Source organism: Chiloscyllium plagiosum, chromosome 33, assembly GCF_004010195.1.
Source record: "Chiloscyllium plagiosum isolate BGI_BamShark_2017 chromosome 33, ASM401019v2, whole genome shotgun sequence".
NCBI lineage: Eukaryota > Metazoa > Chordata > Chondrichthyes > Orectolobiformes > Hemiscylliidae > Chiloscyllium > Chiloscyllium plagiosum.
In genome coordinates, this window is record NC_057742.1 from 25,894,375 (window position 1) to 25,909,089 (window position 14,715).

The window sequence follows — 14,715 nt, forward strand, 5'->3', positions numbered from 1 at the left end:
CAAGAGCGACTCCCCTCCCCCCCCCCCCCCCCTCCTCTCTCTCCGCGTGTGTCCTCCACCGCCCCAGCCCAGTTCTGCTCTGCAAAGAAAAACAACTCCCTCCCTCCCTGCTTCAATGCACCAGGCTGGAGGCTCCCAAGGTCAGCGGCGACTCCCTACCTTTCCCCCCCCCCACCACCCCCTCAACCCCCGGGGGGAGCGAGTCCCCCGATCCCTCCCGGAGGCTCCCTTCCCCTTCCCGCTGCCGTGACACCGGAGCGCGGCTGCAGCCTGCTCCCAGACATGGCGCCCCAGTTCCGGCTCCAGCGAGCTCGGGCACGGCCATGTTACAGAATACAAAACATCATCCTTTTTTTATAATAATCTTTTTTTTAAAAAAAATTAAGACCAAGCCGGTGCAACCAGAGCGGAAAATGCCGGGAGGGGGGAATTTGTTTTTAAAAAACATATTGCATTTGATAAAATGATTTTTTAAAAAAATTCCAGCACTAGTAAAAACTCAAGATTTGAAACATATATAACGTTGAGGATTTTGTGCGTGCTCCCAATGGACTCTGTCTCCAGCCTTTGGGGAGGGGGGGTGCGATGCAGTCGTGTTCGGATTCCGATCCGCCATGTGAGTGCTGTAGCCCGGCTTAGAGCGCGGCACAAACCCCGCCACAAAAATACAACCCTTCCCCCACCCCAACCAAACAAAAATGCAAACCCAACCTCACCTTTTAGAAAAGGCTTATTTTTCCCCGAAAAAAAAAATTCCACCGCACGAGGGGTGGGTAGGAGGGAGAAAAAAAAAACCCCAGCACTCACCGTCCTTCTCTTCCGAAGATCTTATTTGTTAAAGAAAGGGAGGAAAGAGATTTTCAAACAAAAATCTGGGCGAGCCAAAAGGAGAAGCGACTGCAGCGGGAGGATCCGCAGAGAGAAAGGAGGAGGAGGTGGAGAAGGAAGGGAGGGTTGGAAAGAAAAAGAGAGAGAGAGAGAGAGAGATCCAGCGAGCCAACGCCGATTGATGAGCGGTCCGAGTCGGTGGGGGCAGCCCGGGAACCTCGCACTCCGCTCGGGAGGGAGAGCGGATGGAAAATGGGAGGCGAGCGAAGGGGGGAGTGGGTTGGGAAGGGGGGTGGTGGAGGAGGAGGGGAGGGGGGGATAGAGAAGCCGCCAGAGACAAAAGGGGCCGGAACCGAGAGGCAGAGTGAATCCGAGACAGCTTTGCCCTGGCGCGGCCACTCGAACCAACCAGCTTCCTGCTGCTGGCGACAAGAGGCGGCTCCACGGCGTGACCGTGTCGGCACAGCCCCAGCGCCGAGCCCTCGCACAGTCTGTGTCTGAGCACAGCCCCAGCGCCGAGCCCTCACTCTCTGTGTCTGAACACAGCCCCAGCGCCGAGCCCTCACTCTCTCTCTGTGTCTGAGCACAGCCCCAGCGCCGAGCCCTCACACAGTCTGAGCACAGCCCCAAGCCCTCACTCTCTGTCTGAGCACAGCGCCGAGCCCTCACTCTCTCTCTGTGTCTGAGCACAGCGCCGAGCCCTCACTCTCTCTCTGTGTCTGAGCCCAGCGCCGAGCCCTCACTCTGTGTCTGAACACAGCCCCAGCGCCGAGCCCTCACTCTCTCTCTGTGTCTGAGCACAGCCCCAAGCCCTCCTCTCACTCACTGCGTGTCCGAGGGCAGCCCAGCACCGAGCGCTCACTGTCTGGATACAGCCCAGCGCCGAATTTCCTCCCCCCTCCCTCTCTCGCTGTATCTTGAGTACAGCCCAGCGCCGTCTCTCGCTGTGTAGGCACAGCCCCAGTGCCGAGCCCTCACTCTGTCTGGGCAGAGCCCAACGTCGTGTATTTCTCTCTTGCTCTGTAGGCGCAGCCCAGCGCCGAGTTCCCTCTGTGTGTGTGTGGGGCTGGGCAGAATACGAGGATCTCTGTCAGGACAGAGCCCAGCGCTGAGTCCACTGTCTCGCCAGAGCCCCAGCGTGGATTCTTCCCTCCCCTAGTCGGTGTAGCCCAATGCAGATCCCTTTCGCCCTGTGTATGTGTCGGTGCAGCCCAGTAGCAGATCCCCTTCGCCCTGTGTATGTGTCGGTGCAGCCCAGTTGCAGATCCCCTTCGCTCACCCTCAGACTGTGCTCTACTGGCAGGAGCTCACGTACTCTTTTATAATGCATTTTTAAAAAGAAAAAAAAATTCTCCACTACCAGCCATTTCCCTTTAATAAAAGGTTTGAAAGGAGGTTAAAAAATACAATGAAATGCTTTAATCGGAAAAAAAAGAGCCCTTACCGCTCCGTCTTGCGGAAAAAAACACAAGGGAAGCTGTCTCTGAACTCTCGCCAGATCCGCGGCACTGGCCCCGGGCGTGGACGCTTTCTAGTCCCCGTTGAGAGCCGGCATGCTTCGCGATACTTCCGACCTCTCCAATCGCCTTTTTCCGGATCAGCTCCTTCCCCCATCCCCCTGCTCTCCACCGACTTGCTCTGCTGTTGTAAGCCGCCTTACATTCAGCCCGTCTCTCGAAGCAGAAGAGGTGTCCCACGGAGAGTGGGTGTTTTGGCGAAACCATATAGATGTCCAGCGGAGGAAGAGAAACACCATCTTCTCCTCCCTCATGTCCCCCCCACCCCTGTCTTTCAAGGCAGCAGAATATCTTCTCCAACAAGACGCGAAGTTTTTTTTAAGAAGGGTGGAGGTGAAGTTTGCTGTTACTTTGAGTTAGCGGGGGTGAGAATTGTGGTTAAACTGAATCGAAAAAAGCCACTTCTCTTGCACCAAGAGCGACAGCAGAGAGTGTTGTTTGTTCCCCGGACTAATTGCTAGTGTTAAATAGTTAGTTGCAGTGAAGTGCGGCGCTTACACATAGAACATTGAGCCCGAGCTTTCTTTGCTACATTTTTATTTAATTTCCAACTCCACCTTTTGTTGTCTCGCGCGTCATCCCCAGCCCAGCCAATGGAGATGAAAATTGCCTGAAATAAATTAATGAATTTCCACAGTATGGGGCGGGAATTTTAAAGGGAAAGGTTTTTTTTGGGGGGGGGAAGAGGGAAAAAGGAAAAATTAAATTGGAAGTTACCCTTTCTGTTCTGCTCACCAAGGTATTGTCAGTTCGTTGAAATGGGAAGGGTACGCTCGAGTTATCCAGGAGCTCTGAACCAGGGCTCGGGGGGGGGGGGGGGAAAGTTTGCACCTCCAAGCCAGACTCGGTTGTGGTAACCCCAAAACGGTTGCCTTGTGTGGACATTTTCCGACGACCGGGGGTGAGGGGGGAAACAGCGGATCAAATCCCAATCGCGTTGCAGGAGTCCCCGGCGAAATCTTCCTGCTTCAGCGTAAAAGTTGGGGCAATCTTCAGTCTTGGGCGAGTGCACTGAACGCTGTGTCACATTGTAACTACATCGACATAAGTTATGTCGCAAGAGTGATCGGGGGGGAGAGAGCCCAGACCAAGGGAAATATGAAACAAGGCTTGGTTGGGAATGGAGGAGTTTCCGCGCACCTGTCCATCACAGCGTTGGTGCCTCCTGTCGTGACGATTTAATGGGGAGGTTTCCACTAAGCCTTGCCCCTTTAGAAGCTGATATTTTGCATACATTTGATAAAAGCGTTTTAAGCAACGAGTAATAGCCAAGTCTCACTCATGAGTTACAACCGGGGCAAATTTACAGCGCTCGAATGAAAAAGAGACCTAATTATTTATTGATAATTTCGCACTTTCCATGTCGTCAGCAATTTCCGCCTGCGATTTTCCGTCGTGCGGAATTCTTGCAGTTGCCATAGATTTGGAGTCAGCAACCATTAAAGTGTAGGCTGGATTGAATGGTTACTATTTTATTCCATAAAAGGAGTGAATCAATGGCTCAATGTAGCTTTGTTCTGTATTTTTTTTTTTTAAAAATTAGCTTATTTTCCCCCTTCCGTTCTACCTGGCCCTCTGGAAAGAAGATGCCCCACTTGCTCCCGGGGTTACTACCAGCTGCTGAGAGTTGCAAAAGAACAGCACATAGTGGCCCCACCTACGGATTGCATTACTTCCCTCCCCGCCTCAGCTCAGCTCTCGCTGGTTAAAAAGTAGGACTAAAGGCCGAGTTCTCTTAAATCGGACCGATAGTGCTTCTCCGTCGCTTTGGCTTTCCTCTGCCGAAAACTAACACCCAGTCCCGTCCAACAAGCGTTTATGATCCAGAGGCCATCCTACAACAGTTATGAATTCTCTCTACTGTATTCAATGAGATTTGAGCCTGATAGAAATACAAATAGAATGGAGCCTTAGAACGTACAAACGATGAATTTATGTGATTTCTTCAACAGCTCCTGACACGGCCTTTTACCTCTATCACATCGTTTCGAATGGAAACACAAATGTTAAAGTTATGTGTACCAATTTCTATTTCGAAACGAATCAACCTTCACTATCGTACGCTCCTATTCACTATATGTCTGTTTCCTGTGTTGAGATCTTTGGAGAATTGTTATAAGTGTCACTCACACAATATCCTCTAATCCGTACACATCTTGATATTCTTTAATAGGATACATCGCCAATGACGTTGTACCAATCAATTTGTTCCAATCAAAGTTGTGCAGAGTAAAACCATTGTTTTCCGTGCTCCAATCTAAACTAACCACGGCCTTCATTGCCGTTCCCTGTTAACACTGGGAAATAAAACCATTTGAGGCACCGGCCCTTGGAGGGGAGGGACTCTCCTGCAGCGCGCCGGCGGGAGTGAGTGACTGTCTGCGTGCTGGGACTCTCCTCCACTATCGCCTTAGGAAGGAAGGAAAAAAGAAGGAGAAGGAGAAGGAGAAGAAGAAGGAGAAAGGCAGGAGGTGGGAGCCTTTTTGGTCTGGCTCCTGGCAACCTTGTGTTAAAACCATTCTGTTTACAGTTCGGGACCTTGGTCTCACATTGGCTCCGATGACCTTCCGACCTCATAGTTACACGATTACTAAGACCGCTTATTTCCATCTTATTAATATTGCCGCGTTTTGGTTACATCTAGAGTAACCCTGTGCAATTCTGCTCCTTGTATATTTAAGGTTGCTGAAAATTCTGACCTATCCTTATTCATACTAAGTGCTATCACCCTCTGCTTGCTGAGCTACACTGGCTGCTGGTCAAGCAACATCATTTTAAAATTCACACCCTTTATTTTCAAATCCCGTGCTAGTCTTAACCATGTCTAACTTTGATAACCACCTACAGATCTCCAAGCTACCTGTGTTTAGATTAGATTAGATTACTTACAGTGTGGAAACAGGCTCTTCGGCCCAATAAGTCCACACCGATCTGCCAAAGTGCACCCACCCAGACCCCTACATTTACTCTTGCACCTAACACTACGGGCAATTTAGCATAGCCAATTTACCTAACCTGCACATTTTTGGACTGTGGAAGGAAACCCACGCAGACAGGGGGAGAATGTGCAAACGCCACACAGTCGCCTGAGGCGGGAATTAACCCGAGTCTCTGGTGCTGTGAGGCAGCAGTGCTAACCACCGTGCCGCCCAATTCTGTTCTCTATAACATCACTGATTTTAGTTGCCTCACTATTGGTGATCATGCCTTCAATTGCTCAGGATCCAAGTACTGGAGTATTTTCCCTTAACGTCTCTACTTTGCCTTCCTCCTCTAAGATAATCCTTAAATCCACCTCATTCTACCAGCTAGAAGGGCAAGGGCAGCAGAACTGTGCCACATTCAACTTCCTCTACAAATGACCCATCAAACTGAATTGGAAATACATCTCTGTTCCTTCACTGTCACTGGGACAAAATCCTGGAACTCCCTTCCAAGTCAAGCATTGTGGGTGTACTGATGCCCAAATGTTCAATGAAATCCCTGATTTTGGAATGGCCATTTTATGGCTGGTGACCATGCAGTAGTTTGGTCAGACTTCCTGGCTGGATTGCCATGCCTGCTTCACACTCTCTCTGTGTATGTATTTCTTTTTGCTAGCAGAGGAGCTACATAGGTAATTTGTGGCTTCCCTTCTATTGGTGATTTCCCTTCTCCAACAGTTTATTACTGTACACAATAGAGAAATAATACCTGAAGGATCACTGAGATATGAGACATTGTCCTTATGTTTTGGTGAATATGTGAATTCATTCCCTTGTACTAAATCCTCTCCCACCAGGTCTGTTTTATTATAAGATTCTTCACAATGTCTTTAACCTTGTTTATAACTTTCTTTCACATTCTAACTGATACTCCCTTGTAGTGGGAATGGGTACATCCTCTTTTTTCACATATTTTTCCAGATCTGAGCGTTCTGTTATTATTTCCAATTCTTCTTCCTTCTGGACCATTACAGGCTATGATGTTGCCCCCATTGATTTGTGTCTGTCAATTAAATACGAAGTGGAAAATCAATTGGGTAATATTTCATTGCTAGTGCCCATCCTGGTAAGCAGTGCCTCTTGTTACACAATATTATCCTTGGCCCTTATTGTTCAGGTCATTGCTCAGGGTTGGCCTACAGGCCAGTCTTTACTTCACATTCATGTTTGAGCTCAAATCCACATTAATATCCAATTGTCAAAGCAGGAATAGGATAACACTACCATCCATAGGCCTGAGACTATCCTATTAGGTCTACTGCATATGTCTGATTTCCCCTCTGGATTGTGTACTTGACCAAAGGAGCATACTGTACCCATTCATTGTTGTATCCCACTATTCTGTATTTGGGACAATAGTTGAGCCTCCTTGTCTTGCAAATGTGGGACTGCTGCCACGACTCCCACCAAGTGCTGATTGGGTTTCTCACAAAGGGCCTTAATGGGATATAGCCTGATGACCTTTCTAATACGATAGCTGGTACTGTCTCTCTCGTATGGGTGCCAATCTTGGATAGTTCAGTATACTGGTGGATATGTAGGGTGCTATCTCCACAATGGATGAAAGAGTTTGGTTTGATAATTTGTAACCTGGTGGTGGTATGGAACTGTGAGAATTTCCATCTTGGGATGTGGGACCATTTGCTTGAATTTACAGGAAATGCTCTCAATTCAGATTTTGAATTGCAAATTGAATATCACTTTAAAAAATGGCAAAGATTTTACAACGTGCCAATTGACTATTATGAGTGATATGGTGCTGGCCTGGGAAAGCAATGATGGTGAAAGGAAGAGGAAAGTGGGGACACCACTCAAAGTATTTTCATTTTCCTCTGAACGTCCAGCCTTCTCTATCATCCCTTGTGCAAGCCAGGCTATAATGGGGTCAAGCTGAATGACCCTGGACGAGCTCAAACTAAGAACTATTAAGTATAGTATAGGTGGCTAAATGCTGTCAATTGCATTTTTATAGCGCATTCCATCACTTTAGTGATGATTGAGAATAGACTAATGGATCAATAATTTACAAGCTTGAATTTGTCTTGCTCTCTTTTTGGACAGGAGATAAATGTGCAACTTCCAACTTTGTTGGGTTGGTGACAGTGTTGTAGTTGTACAAGCCAGAACCTCACACGCCATTTCTTTCTCATGACCAGATCTGCATGATTTGGCAGCCGCCTCAGGAACTCTCAAATCCACAGGCCAGGTGGGTATATCTTAGCTGACAGGGCAGGGACATTGTCTGCTGATGTGACTTGGACTGCACTATATAGAAATTGTCAAATGTTTAAGTTCAAGAAATTATAATGCACCAAGTGTCTGCATGTGAGCGTTTGGTAAAAATGTTAAGTTTCCTATTTTTGTTATGCCATGTGAATTAATTTCATACATGTATTGGTAAGGTCCTGGGGAATGTTGCTGAACGAAGAGACCTTGGGATTGCAGGTTCATAGTTCCTTGAAAGTGGAGTCGCAGATAGATAGGATAGTGAAGAAGGTGTTTGATATGCTTTCCTTTATTGGCCAGTGTGTTGAGTATAGGAGTTGGGAGGTCATGTTGCGGCTGTACAGGACGTTAGTTAGGCCACTGTTGGAATTCCATGTGCAGTTCTGGTCTTCCTGCTATAGGAAGGATGTTGTAAAACTTGAAAGGATTCAAAAAAGGTTTACAAGGATGTTGCCAAGGTTGGAGTGTTTGAGCTATAGGGAGAGGCTGAATAGGCTGGGGCTGTTTTCCCTGGAACATCAGAGACCTTATGGAGGATTATAAAATCATGAAGGGCATGGATAGGGTGAATAGAGAAGGTCTTTTCCCTGGGGTGGGGGAGTTCAAAAATAGAGGGCATAGTTTTAGCGTGAGAAGGGAAACATTTTAGAAAAGGGATGTAAGGCGCAATGTTTTCACACAGAGGATGGTGTGTGTGTGTGGAATGAGCTGCCAGAAGAAGTGGTAGAGGCTAGTACAACTACAACATTTAAAAAGTATCTGGATGGGTTTATGAATAGGATATGGGCCAAATGCTGGCAATTGGACTAGATTAATTTAGGATATCTGGTTGGCATGGACAAGTTGGACTGAAGGGTCTGTTTCTGTGCTGTATATCTCCATCACTCTGTGATTCTATAGTGGCATTGGCACATCTTGCCCATTATTACAATGTTCTGAATTCTTTAATTTGCTTATTGATGAATGTCAACACATGATGGGATTCATTGAGCAAATATGTAATTTGTCATTGAGTAGTTGCATGACTGTTTAATGCAACATGAAGTTGGGTTTTGGGTTATTGTCCTTGCGATGGGGGTGGACTAAAGGACTTCATTTGTTATGCTTCCATGGTATTAGTGTATTCTGAGTGAAAATGGACCAGACTGATTCTGAGAGGTTGGCCCAGCTTCATCCTCCTCTTTTAAGTTCTCTTCCATTTGATAATGAACTCCTTTGCCTTCATCCACTTGCATTTCTTTCTACCGTGCAATCATTAGCTTGATGCACACTGCTGTTAATTCAGCAGGCCTCTTCTAAGAAGTACTAAACACAGTCACCAGCCTATCTAAGTGCACCTTCAACATTCCAGTGGCTTGATCTTGGCATTCCTGCAGTGGTGGAGCCTGTCACATGCATCATTAAACAAATGCCTGGATTTCTTATCACTAATGATTCTGTTAAGTTTAAAAATGGATGAACTGGAGCTGGGTTGCACTCCCAGTCGAAAAATAAAAAAAATGAAAAGAATTAACATTTCATCTGCTTGTGTACCATGACATTTAAAATTACACAGTGCAGGTCAGAAAGCTGTTTGATGAGTAGATTATCTGCAAATTTCCCAATCATGCCTCAAAAGAAGTACTGGTGTAATAGTGATGTGACTGGTCTAGAAACCAAAAGTGGTAGCTAATGCTCTGGTGCGCAGGCTCAAATTCTACGCTGCCAAAATGTCAATATTAGGCAAAAATATTAAGCCAAAGTATGAAGATGAGCCCTGATCTCATTGAATGGCAGAACAGGCTTGAGGGCATGAATAGTCAACTTCAGTTCCTATTTCTCCAACATTTAAATCTTGTTCAGAAAAAAATGCTTCCCATTAACTTGCCGCTAACTTTGTTCAAGTAACTGTGCAGTTCTATCTTCGATTCTTTCCATTATGATTCTGAACAAGCAGTTATAATTACTGTCTCCAAAATGGTCACACAAGTCTGATCAACTTTAATTTCTAGAACTATATTTAGATTTTAGAATTGTTTTGTTATGTGCTGTCGAGAAAAGTGCCTTGAATGCAGGACAAGAATAATTGTGCTCTCTGTATCTTTCACGCTGTTTGTATCTCAGTTCGCAAGGTGATGGGGGAAATGTAGGAGATTGGCACCAGATTATGATGCTTGCTCAAAGTGCTAGTGCAGGCACTGTGGGTCGATGGCTTCATTCTGTACTGTAATAATTCTGTGAATCTGTAATAGTTGGGCAGTTGAAATCCTCAGATATTATTGCCTATTGTTTATGCACTCAGGCATTTACTTACCTATTTTTCTCCTCTTGACTCTTTCCCACTATTTGTAGGTCTTATGTATTTGCTCAAAGTGTAGCTGCCCTATTCGTGGTTATGAACTCAAACTTATATGGTCTCTCCTCTCCTCATAACTCTTCTGAATTCTTTGACCAACAATGCTACATTTCCATCTTCTTTATCCCCTATTCCATCCTGCCAGAAAACTCTATATGCAGGAATGTTGAGCTGCCATCTTGCCCCTTTTCAAGCCAAGTTTTTGTTGGAACAATGATTTTCTTAGAATCCCTACAGTGTGGAAACAGGCCCTTTAGTCCAACAAGTCCACACCGACCCTCCGAAGAGTAACCCACCCAGACCCGTTCCCTCACATTTACTCCTGACTAATGCACCTAACCTACACATCTTTGGATTGTGGGAGGAAACCAGAGCACCCATAGGAAACCCACACAGACATGGGGAGAATGTGCAAACTCCACACAGGCAGTCACCCAAAACTGAAATCAAACCCAGGTTCCTGGTGCTGTTAGGCAGAAGTGCTAGCTACTGAGCCATCGTGCCGCCCCAAGCATGACATCATGCTTCCATGTACCAATCTGTGACCTCAGCTTTATTTGATGTTCTCCATGTATTTAAATATTATATCCTTTATCCTTCCATATTCCTGCATATTACATTTTTAAATTCCTGCTTCCTCTTTTGTTAAGAGTTATAGTCATAGAGATGTACAGCATGGAAACAGACCCTTCGGTCCAACCCGTCCATGCCGACCAGACAACCCAACCCAATCTAGTCCCACCTGCCAGCACCCGGACCATATCCCTCCAAACCCTTCCTATTCATATACCCATCCAAATGCCTCTTAAATGTTGCAATTGTACCAGCCTCCACCACATCCTCTGGCAGCTTGTTCCATAATCGTACCACCCTCTGCGTGAAAAAGTTGCCCCTTAGGTCTCTTTTATATCTTTCCCCTCTCATCCTAAACCTATGCCCTCTAGTTATGGACTCCCCGACCCCAGGGGAAAGACTTTGTCTATTTATCCTATCCAAGCCCCTCATAATTTTGTAAACCTCTATAATGTCACCCCTCAGCCTCCAACACTCTAAGGAAAACAGCCCCAGTCTGTTAAGCCTCTCCCTGTAGCTCAGATCCTCCAACCCTGGCAACATCCTTGTAAATCTTTTCTGAACCCTTTCAAGTTTCACAACATCTTTCCGATAGGTCATTTGCAAAATTTCTGCTTCCTGTTCCGTGCTCTGAATTTACTCTCATGTCCCCATCCCCAAATCTCTCTGCAAGGATATTTATCTTGGTCTTGTACAGTTGTCGTCCATTCAGCTTATACCCCAGAATGGGTCTCAGTGCCTCAGCAATCTGATGACGAATTTGCTGCAGTAATAAATTATGAATGTAAAGGTTTAGAGTTAGTCGAAGAGGGGATAGAGACCTATACTCAAGGTACTCAGAAGTAGTTTGTTTTTGTGTTGAGTCCCGATGCCAACTCATTGCAACAGACAGTATCCACTTCACAAGAGGATGCTTCAAACCCGCCAGTGGCATCCTTACAGCTTTTGTACAGGGCAACCTACAATAACATGAGAATCATAAATCATTGTAATACAGAGACAAACTAATTGGCTCTTCAGGTAGGTGCAGTGATATGTAAATGTGAAAAAGATGCCAGTCTCTTGTTAAAATGGACTTGGCATTTGAAGTTGGAAAGAAAAAAAAACGTTGTGTGTAGGAGTGCTATTGCAGTTTGGCCTAAATTTTGGATTCAAGGAGAAGGACACTATAAAAAAAAGGCACTTGATGTGACATTCTTGATGATGCTTCACTTTTGGCATACTTATAGAGCTGTATAGTATGGAAAAACAACCTTCGGTGCAACTTGCCCATGTCGACGAAATATCCTAAATTAATCAAGTTCCATTTGCCAGCATTTGGCCCATATTCCTCTAAACCCTTCCTATTCATGTAACCATCCAGCTATCTTTTAAATGTTGTAATTGTACCAGCCTCCATCACTTCCTCTGGCAGTTCATTCTGTACACACACCACCCTCTGCATGAAAACATTGCTCTTTAGGTCTCTTTTAAATCGTTTCCCTCAACCTTAAACCTATGCCCTCTAGTTTTGGACTCCTCTACCCTTGGGAAAAGACCTTGGCTATTCACTCTATCTATGCCCCTCATGATTTTATAAAACTCTATAATGTCACCCCTCAGCCTCTGACGCTCCAGGGAAAATAGCCCCAGCCAATTCAGCCTCTCCTTACAATTCAACCCCTCCAACATCCTTGCAAATCTTTTTTGAACCCTTTCAAGTTTCACACCATCCTCCCTATATAATGGGTACCAGAATTGAATGCAGTATCCCAATAGTGGCCTAACCAATGTCTTGTGGAGTTGCAACATGATGTCCCAGCACTGACTAATAAGCACAAGCATACCAAATACTTTCTTCACTACCCTGTCTACCTGTGACGCTACTTTCAAGGAAGTCTGAACCTGCACTCCAAAGTGTCTTTGTTCAGCAACACTCTCCAGGACCTAACCATTATTAACATGTTCATATTGACAGGAAATAAAGTATTTTATTATATACCAGAACATTTAGCTAGTTTGCTACTGAGTGAAGCGGGGAAGACCACACAACATGTAATGGCATCGTTTTGTGCAAACAAAACCTTTGTGAATGTACATATCACATGTTCCATAGAGGAGGAATTACAGATAATCAATATTTTCATGGGCATTGTCAACTGATGGATGGTGCTTAATATGGAATAGAATGTGGTGCAATGGAGTCCACAATCAGTTGAAGTTAATGCATTTACTTTTAATTTTTCAGGGATGTGAATCTAACCTAATCTAAAAGAAAACAGAATTTAGAATAACTTAATTATTTGAAAATGCAACTGACTCAATGTAGCAACTTAACTAAGGAGCTGTTCAAATTCCGGTAACATCCCATAGATACACCCCTTGGCAAAAGGTAATTCAAGCTCACGTTCTTACAGGCAGGAGAGATTTCAGAGAGAGAAGCCAGTCAGAAATCATCTGCTAAAGCTTGGAACCTTTCTCCACTGCAAGCAGCTTCTCTGCTACAACTAAACCAAACTAGAGAAACCTGAACTGGCCGCTCCCCTGCCATTGTTAAACTAGGGTCTTTCCAGATATTTTAGCACCTCTGCTTTTACGACCTCTCTTAAAAAAATACCCAAGGACAAAATAACATTCTTAAAGCGACAGCATCATCATATCAATCAAGACCTGATTCTTGTGTTTGAGCTGCAAGAGACCTTGCATGCACATATGGGGACCTGTGATTCTGACATTGGTGGTGTGTAAGGTGAGGTGATTCTGCAAGATAGGATTTACATGCATTTGGGGAGGCAAAGATGGATTAAAGATAGTCAGCATGGCTTTGCGTGAGGGAAATCGTGTCTCACAAACTTGGTTAAGGTTTTTGAGGTAGTTCAAAAATATTGATGAGGGCAGCAGAGTATATGTTGTTTACGTGGGATTTGGAAAGCCTTTGACAAGGTTCCAATAGACTAATTAGGAAAGTTAGATCACATGGGATTCAGGGTGAGCTTGCCAATCAGATACAAAATTGGTTTGATGGTTGGAGACAGAGAGTAGTGGTGGAGAGTTGTTTTTGGATTGGAGGGCTGTGTCCAGCAGTGTTCCGTAGCAATCAGTGCTGGATCCACTTTTGTTTGTTATTTATATAAATGATTTGGATGAGAATTTGGGAGATAGGCTAAGTAAGTTTGTTAATGACATGGAAATTCATGGTATAGTGGACAGTGAAGAAGGTTATCTAAGATTAAAAAGACGGAGTATATTTTGGGTAAGTCCAAGATATTGCATTTTGGTGAAACAAACAAGGGCAAGACTTATACAAGGTCGGAGGTGGTGTTGTAGAACTGAAAGTCCCAGAGTTCAGGTACATAATTCTTTGAAATTTGCATCATATGAGACAAGATGGTTAAGAAGGCATTTAGCCTGCTTGCCTTCATTGCTCAGATCTTTGAATATAAAAGTTGGGATGTCACGTTGAGGTTGTACAGGACTTTGGTGAGGTCTCCTCTGGAGTACTGCATACAGTTCCGGTCACTCTGCTTTGGAAGAATATTATTAAATTGGAGAAGGTTCAGAAGAGATTTAGGTTAGATAGACTGGGACTTTTTCATTGGAGCATTGGAGGTTTATAAAATCATGAGGACTGTGGATGAGCTGAATAGCAAGGATCTTTCCCCTATGGTAGGGGCATTCAATACTAAGGGGCATATATTTAAGGAGATAAGAGAAAGATTTAAAAAGGACCTGAGGGGCAATTTCTTTTTAACAGAGTGTGGTTCTTATATGGAATGTAAGAGGAAGTACATTATTTTAATGTAGGTTAAGTGTGCTGTCTTTTAAAGATTTTATGTTGACTCATTTCTGCGGGCATTTGACCTCAAAACAAGAAGACGCTTTAGCCCCTTTCAATGTTGCTTTGCTTTCAAAGATGGATAGTCCCACCAATCATATTGCAAATGTTTAAAATGTTGAAAGTGATCCTTGGAGATACTTTGACATTTTTGAATTACAAATTCTGGGATCCAGTTTTCTCTTGAAGTTGAAATAAACCACATGGCAGAGTGAATATACAAATTAAATTGAGGCCATTGCAGACCTCAGAACAACCGTAAAGAACTGAGCACATCCAAACACACTCCGAGGGTTTAATACCAGTGCCTTGAGCCTCTCCTAGTTTAATCTTAATCATACTTCCCTCTGGTTCGTATTTTTCAATGAGCTGTGACTGGGAGTTTCGCTCAGTTGATTGGATGGTTAGTTTGTGATACAGAGTGATGCCAATAATGCA

At 44.7% G+C, this 14,715-nt stretch overlaps 1 protein-coding gene and 1 long non-coding RNA gene across 11 annotated transcripts in view; one reads left to right on the forward strand and one right to left on the reverse strand.

Moving 5' to 3' along the window:
* The window catches only part of ubtf (upstream binding transcription factor), a 73,122-nt gene extending 70,055 nt beyond the window's left edge, over positions 1 to 3,067 (reverse strand). For 3 of the 8 annotated variants that reach the window (XM_043675185.1, XM_043675183.1, XM_043675180.1), the window contains exon 1: positions 808 to 1,245. The gene's annotated coding sequence lies outside the window, so the exon portion shown is untranslated. Of the gene's footprint in view, positions 1 to 807; positions 1,246 to 1,654; positions 1,750 to 2,272 lie in introns of those variants that run through there. The other 5 variants (XM_043675187.1, XM_043675186.1, XM_043675184.1 and 2 more) reach the window with 3 other exon arrangements.
* LOC122539956 overlaps positions 26 to 14,715 on the forward strand; it is a 31,575-nt gene continuing 16,885 nt past the window's right edge. The window contains exons 1-2 of one of the 3 annotated variants that reach the window (XR_006309216.1): positions 26 to 140; positions 7,391 to 7,535. This is a non-coding gene — a long non-coding RNA (uncharacterized LOC122539956). Of the gene's footprint in view, positions 141 to 3,560; positions 4,357 to 4,381; positions 4,404 to 7,390; positions 7,536 to 14,715 lie in introns of those variants that run through there. The other 2 variants (XR_006309217.1, XR_006309218.1) reach the window with 2 other exon arrangements.